This window comes from Onychostoma macrolepis, chromosome 17 (genome assembly GCF_012432095.1).
Source record: "Onychostoma macrolepis isolate SWU-2019 chromosome 17, ASM1243209v1, whole genome shotgun sequence".
Lineage (NCBI taxonomy): Eukaryota > Metazoa > Chordata > Actinopteri > Cypriniformes > Cyprinidae > Onychostoma > Onychostoma macrolepis.
Window position 1 is genome coordinate 32,205,662 of NC_081171.1, and position 7,008 is coordinate 32,212,669.

At 50.2% G+C, this 7,008-nt stretch overlaps 5 non-coding genes and 1 pseudogene across 5 annotated transcripts; all 6 read right to left on the reverse strand.

Moving 5' to 3' along the window:
• Positions 1-422: 422 nt before the first annotated feature.
• On the reverse strand, positions 423-613 carry LOC131523811 (U2 spliceosomal RNA). Its single transcript, XR_009266860.1, has one exon. It is a non-coding gene; the product is annotated as a U2 spliceosomal RNA (small nuclear RNA).
• Positions 614-1,517: 904 nt separating this feature from the next.
• LOC131523808 (U1 spliceosomal RNA) lies at positions 1,518-1,676 on the reverse strand. The gene has a single exon (XR_009266858.1). It is a non-coding gene; the product is annotated as a U1 spliceosomal RNA (small nuclear RNA).
• Positions 1,677-2,346: 670 nt separating this feature from the next.
• LOC131523812 (U2 spliceosomal RNA) lies at positions 2,347-2,533 on the reverse strand. Its single transcript, XR_009266861.1, has one exon. It is a non-coding gene; the product is annotated as a U2 spliceosomal RNA (small nuclear RNA).
• Positions 2,534-3,434: 901 nt separating this feature from the next.
• On the reverse strand, positions 3,435-3,593 carry LOC131523807 (U1 spliceosomal RNA). Its single transcript, XR_009266857.1, has one exon. It is a non-coding gene; the product is annotated as a U1 spliceosomal RNA (small nuclear RNA).
• A 648-nt stretch (positions 3,594-4,241) lies between these two features.
• Positions 4,242-4,427, reverse strand: LOC131523810 (U2 spliceosomal RNA). Its single transcript, XR_009266859.1, has one exon. It is a non-coding gene; the product is annotated as a U2 spliceosomal RNA (small nuclear RNA).
• Positions 4,428-5,333: 906 nt separating this feature from the next.
• LOC131523809 (U1 spliceosomal RNA) lies at positions 5,334-5,488 on the reverse strand (annotated as a pseudogene).
• Positions 5,489-7,008: the final 1,520 nt, after the last annotated feature.

Sequence of the window (7,008 nt, forward strand, 5' to 3'; positions counted from 1 at the left end):
GTTCTCTCTCCTAACGAGTTGGTGATCTCAATCAGATAATATATATAAGGGAGACATGCAAAATGGCGCCCAGGACTGGAGTGAGCCAATGTTTTAGATGATCCCTTTTATCAAACAAACCTGATTCGACGCATCAGCTCGTTAGTGGAAGACTCCAAGACCTCAGGTGAGAGATCTCAATAAGCGGCAACCACTGCTATAATAAAATAAAATACCTAACTACATAATACTATTATTGTCAGAAATTGCAACAAAATCAAAATAGAAATATCAACTTTTGAACTACGGGTTTCGTCTGGCCAGAGGAGAACTGGCCCCTCGACTGAGTCTGATTTCTCCCAAGGTTTTTCTCCATTCTGTCACAGAGGAGTTTTGGCCCCTCGTTATTTGCTCTGCTATTCTTCTGGCGGCAATCCCCAAAAGGGAAGCACACCGTTCCTGGAGACACTGCAATACCAGGCCGATGCGTGGAGTGGACGGAGCAAGCCCGGCTCCAGCTCCGTGATCCAAAAATCAATTTAATATGCAGTCCCGGGTGAGGGGCGTATCAGATATTAAACTGATAAGAACAGATACTACACTTGATCTTAGCCAAAAGGCCGGCGATGGCGCTATGGCAGCGGGGAGGAAGGCAGAAACAGCCACGCCCATCAGGGCGGTCAGTCACAGAGACCTGAAGGCCGGGCGGTAGCACCCTCCCGCCCGGCGGTAAGTCTGAGAGAACTGAAGCGCCGGGGACGGTAGCACCCTCCCGGCCTGCGGCGGAAAATGCGGCATCGCTCCTAACTCCCAAGCGGCTTGTCGTGAGGCCAAGTGCCTTATGTCATCGGAATCCTTGGCTCGAGGCGAGCAGAGGCAGGTCTCGGATCGGCTCGTCGCACTGGCGAGATTTTCGGCTATTTTGGATTTTGTGAAAACCTACTTTTGCAAACTAGCACCAGGCATTTGGCCCAGTCCGGCCGAGCGGCTCAGAAAGATTCTCTGAGTCTGACTGTCAATAATCCAGCAGAAAAAGCGGAAATTTCCATTCTCCTTGGCGGGGACCTCAAAGCGTTCGAAGGTCGTGTGGCGAGGTTGCTAAAATAGCTATAACTCGAGAAAGGAATGAGATCGTTTCACCCAAATCGGCACACCTATGTCGGGCCCAATCTGTGGTCAGGCGAAAAAGGCTGGCGCTGGCCACTTGGTGGCGCTGCGAGACGGAAAAAAAAAGAATACTGACATAGAAAGGACAACCAAACAAGCATGAAAACAGCTACAGCTGGGCAACAGTCAGTCTGATCGACTTGAAAAGTGAGGTCTGTGAGAAATTGAAACTAAATGGCCCATCATTGGTGGGGCCGCCTTTTGAAGCGCATAAGCGACTTTGTTTTCACACGCGCGCAATATGACAGAACCGTTCGCTCCGCACAACTCTCTGGATCGCTGACTAGCCAGAATAAAGAAAAGAAGAACAAAGACACGAAAGAAGAACAAAGACACAAAAGCAAAAAAAGATTTATTTAACCAGCTCTTTCAGGGGAGGCTTGACATGATCCCCACTACCATAAATTATGCAGTCGAGATTCCCACATTTGGGGAATTCGCAGGGGTCAACTGCGTCCGGTGCAATGGCGAAACCTCGCCCTGGGTGAACCGCCTTCTTGATCATGGTGTCTCCCCTGCCAGGTAAGTATGAAGACTCAAGCTGCCAGTCAGGGCTACCATTTCCCTCTCGACCATCCTCATCAACGGTGACCCCCACCCCTATCAAGGGATTCGGCATTGCCAACCCCGATCCCGGGTGCCAACCTCCTCCTCCCTCCCTCCCTCCCTCCCTCCCTCCTCCTCCTCCTCCTCCCAACCCCTCCCTCCCTCCCAACCCCTCCTCCCAACCCCTCCCCTCCCAACCCCTCCCCCATCCTCTCATTGAGATCATCAGCTCATTAGTTCTCTCTCCTAACGAGTTGGTGATCTCAATCAAATATTATATAAGGGAGACATGCAAAATGGCGCCCAGGACTGGAGTGAGCCAATGTTTTAGATGATCCCTTTTATCAAACAAACCTGATTCGACGCATCAGCTCGTTAGTGGAAGACTCCAAGACCTCAGGTGAGAGATCTCAATAAACGGCAACCACTGCTATAATAAAATAAAATACCTAACTACATAATACTATTATTGTCAGAAATTGCAACAAAATCAAAATAGAAATATCAACTTTTGAACTGCGGGTTTCGTCTGGCCAGAGGAGAACTGGCCCCTCGACTGATCTGATTTCTCCCAAGGTTTTTCTCCATTCTGTCACAGAGGAGTTTTGGCCCCTAGTTATTTGCTCTGCTATTCTTCTAGCGGCAATCCCAAAAGGGAAGCACACCGTTCCTGGAGACACTGCAATACCAGGCCGATGCGTGGAGTGGACGGAACAAGCCCGGCTCCAGCTCCGTGATCAAAAATCAATTTAATATGCAGTCCCGGGTGGGGGCGTATCAGAATTAAACTGATAAGAACAGATACTACACTTGATCTTAGCCAAAAGGCGGCGATGGCGCTATGGCCTTGGCGGGGAGGAAGGCAGAAACAGCCACGCCCATCCAGGCGCGGTCAGTCACAGAGACCTGAAAGGCCGGGCGGTAGCACCCTCCCGCCCGGCGAGGTAAGTCACAGAGAACTGAAAGCGAGGGGGCGGTAGCACCCTCCCCGGCCTGCGGCGGAAATGCATCGCTCCTAACTCCCAAGCGGCTTGTCGTGAGGCCAAGTGCCTTATGTCATCGGAATCCTTGGCTCGAGCGAGCGAGAGGCAGGTCTCGGATCGGCTCGTCGCACTGGCGAGATTTTCGGCTATTTTGGTTTGTGAAAACCTACTTTTGCAAACTAGCACCAGGCATTTGGCCCAGTCCGGCCGAGCGGCTCAGAAAGATTCTCTGAGTCTGACTGTCAATAATCCAGCAGAAAAAGCGGAAATTTCCATTCTCCTTGGCGAGGGACCTCAAAAGCGTTCGAAGGTCGTGTGGCGAGGTTGCTAAAATAGCTATAACTCGAGAAAGGAATGAGATCGTTTCACCCAAATCGGCACACCTATGCGGGCCCAATCTGTGGTCAGGCGAAAAAGGCGCTGGCGCTGGCCATGGTGGCGCTGCGAGGACGGAAAAAAAGAATACTGACATAGAAAGGACAACCAAACAAGCATGAAAACAGCTACAGCTGGGCAACAGTCAGTCTGATCGACTTGAAAAGTGAGGTCTGTGAGAAATTGAAACTAAATGGCCCATCATTGGTGGGGCCGCCTTTTGAAAAGCAAAGCGACTTTGTTTTCACCAGCGCAATATGACAGAACGTTAAGCTCCGCACAACTCTCTGGATCGCTGACTAGCCAGAATAAAGAAAAGAAGAACAAAGACACGAAGAAGAACAAAGACACAAAAGCAAAAAGATTTATTTAACCAGCTCTTTCAGGGGAGCGCGAGCATGATCCCCACTACCATAAATTATGCAGTCGAGATTCCCACATTTGGGGAATTCGCGGGGGTCAACTGCGTCCGGTGCAATGGCGAAACCTCGCCCTGGGTGAACCGCCTTCTTGATCATGGTGTCTCCCCTGCCAGGTAAGTATGAAGACTCAAGCTGCCAGTCAGGGCTACCATTTCCCTCTCGACCATCCTCATCAACGGTGACCCCACCCTATCAAGGGATTCGGCATTGCCAACCCGATCCGGGGTGCCAACCCCTCCCTCCCTCCCTCCTCCTCCCTCCCTCCTCCCCTCCCCTCCCAACCCCTCCCTCCTCCCAACCCCTCCCCTCTCAACCCCTCCCCATCCTCTCATTGAGATCATCAGCTCATTAGTTCTCTCTCCTAACAGTTGGTGATCTCAATCAGGTTATATAAGGAGACATGCAAAATGGCGCCCAGGACTGGAGTGAGAGCCAATGTTTTAGATGATCCCTTTTATCAAACAAACCTGATTCGACGCATCAGCTCGTTAGTGGAAGACTCCAAGACCTCAGGTGAGAGATCTCAATAAGCGGCAACCACTGCTATAATAAAATAAAATACCTAACTACATAATACTATTATTGTCAGAAATTGCAACAAAATCAAAATAGAAATATCAACTTTTGAACTGCGGGTTTCGTCTGGCCAGAGGAGAACTGGCCCCTCGACTGAGTCTGATTTCTCCCAAGGTTTTTCTCCATTCTGTCACAGAGGAGTTTTGGCCTAGTTATTTGCTCTGCTATTCTTCACAAAGCGGCAATCCCCAAAGGGAAGCACACCGTTCCTGGAGACACTGCAATACCAGGCCGATGCGTGGAGTGGGCCGGAGCAAGCCCGGCTCCAGCTCCGTGATCCAAAAATCAATTTAATATACGGTCCCGGGTAGGGGCGTATCAGATATTAAACTGATAAGAACAGATACTACACTTGATCTTAGCCAAAAGGCCGAGCGATGGCGCTATGGCGCGGGGAGGAAGGCAGAAACAGCCACGCCCATCAGGCAGCGGTCAGTCACAGAGACCTGAAAGGCCGGGCGGTAGCACCCTCCCGCCCGGTAAGTCACAGAGAACTGAAAGCCGGGGACGGTGGCACCCTCCCGGCCTGCGACGGAAAATGCGGCATCGCTCCTAACTCCCAAAGCGGACATCGTGAGAGCCAAGTGCCTTATGTCATCGGAATCCTTGGCTCGAGGCGAGCGAGGCAGGTCTCGGATCGGCTCGTCGCACTGGCGAGATTTTCGGCTATTTTGGATTTTGTGAAAACCTACTTTTGCAAACTAGCACCAGGCATTTGGCCCAGTCCGGCCCGAGCGGCTCAGAAAGATTCTCTGGAGTCTGACTGTCAATAATCCAGCAGAAAAAGCGGAAATTTCCATTCTCCTTGGCGAGGGACCTCAAAAGCGTTCGAAGGTCGTGTGGCGAGGTTGCTAAAATAGCTATAACTCGAGAAAGGAATGAGATCGTTTCACCCAAATCGGCACACCTATGCGGGCCCAATCTGTGGTCAGGCGAAAAAGGCTGGCGCTGGCCACTTGGTGGCGCTGCGAGACGGAAAAAAAAATACTGACATAGAAAGGACAACCAAACAAGCATGAAAACAGCTACAGCTGGGCAACAGTCAGTCTGATCGACTTGAAAAGTGAGGTCTGTGAGAAATTGAAACTAAATGGCCCATCATTGGTGGGGCCGCCTTTTGAAGCGCATAAGCGACTTTGTTTTCTGCAGCGCAATATGACAGAACCGTTCGCTCCGCACAACTCTCTGGATCGCTGACTAGCCAGAATAAAGAAAAGAAGAACAAAGACACGAAAGAAGAACAAAGACACAAAAGCAAAAAAAGATTTATTTAACCAGCTCTTTCAGGGGAAGGCGTGACATGATCCCCACTACCATAAATTATGCAGTCGAGATTCCCACATTTGGGGGTGCGGGGGTCGCTGCGTCCGGTGCAATGGCGAGCCTCGCCCTGGGTGAACCGCCTTCTTGATCATGGTGTCTCCCCTGCCAGGTAAGTATGAAGACTCAAGCTGCCAGTCAGGGCTACCATTTCCCTCTCGACCATCCTCATCAACGGTGACCCCCACCCCTATCAAGGATTCGGCATTGCCAACCCGATCCGGGGTGCCAACCTCCTCCTCCTCCCTCCTCCTCCTCCCTCCCCTCCCCTCCCAACCCCTCCCCTTCCCTCCCAACCCCTCCCTCCCTCCCCTCCCCATCCTCTCATTGAGATCATCAGCTCATTAGTTCTCTCTCCTAACGAGTTGGTGATCTCAATCAGGTGTGTTATATAAGGGAGACATGCAAAATGGCGCCCAGGACTGGAGTGAGCCAATGTTTTAGATGATCCCTTTTTATCAAACAAACCTGATTGACATCAGCTCGTTAGTGGAAGACTCCAAGACCTCAGGTGAGAGATCTCAATAAGCGGCAACCACTGCTATAATAAAATAAAATACCTAACTACATAATACTATTATTGTCAGAAATTGCAACAAAATCAAAATAGAAATATCAACTTTTGAACTACTGCGGGTTTCGTCTGGCCAGAGGAGAACTGGCCCCTCGACTGAGTCTGATTTCTCCCAAGGTTTTTCTCCATTCTGTCACAGAGGAGTTTTGGCCCCTAGTTATTTGCTCTGCTATTCTTCTGGCGGCAATCCCCAAAGGGAAGCACACCGTTCCTGGAGATTAGTCCAGTGACAGTCCACCTCAAACTCCCTCCTGCGTACAGGAGAATTCATCCCGTGTTTCATGTGTCCAAAGTTAAACCCGTTTTTCATTCTCGCCTTAATCCACCTACTCCGGTTCCTCCCCTGCCGCGACTCGTAGATGGGGAACCCACCTATTCGGTCAATCGTATTCTGGACTCAAGGCGGAGGGGACGAGGATTCCAATACTTGGTGGACTGGGAGGGTTACGGTCCGGAGGAGAGAAGTTGGGTTCTGGTTAGGGATATATTGGATCACTCCCTTATTGATGATTACAATCAACAGGTAAGGTCGGCTGGGAGCGCCGAGAGGCGGGGAAGGGGTACTGTCACGGTTCATGGGCTCACGGTCTCATCCTCGTTCTGTTTGTGTGTGTGTGTGTGGGTGTGTCTGATTGAGGCTGATTCGCTCCAGCTGCAGATCATTATCAGCACTATATGAGACCTGTTCACGTTGTCCTTTGTTGTCAGATCCTTGGATTGTCTGCCGTGCTCTGGTCAGTGGTTTTCGTCAGTTCCTGCTTCCTGATTCTTCATCTTCTGATTTCTCCATTGTCTCCTGGTCTCTGTGTCTGGACTGGCTGCCCATTGCATCCCGGCACTACCTGCCTGCTTACATGAAGCTCTACCCGCTTTCACTTTGTGAGATTTTATGTGATTCTCAATAAACTGCTCTTGTTTTCCCGCACTTGAATCCTCCTGGCTTATTTCATGACAGAACATCTCCAAGACACTATGAACCACCTGACTAGTAAGTAAAACCTCAAACATTCAAAAGTTTATCATATATTTAAAAAAATATCAAATAAATTTACAATATTTTTGGAGT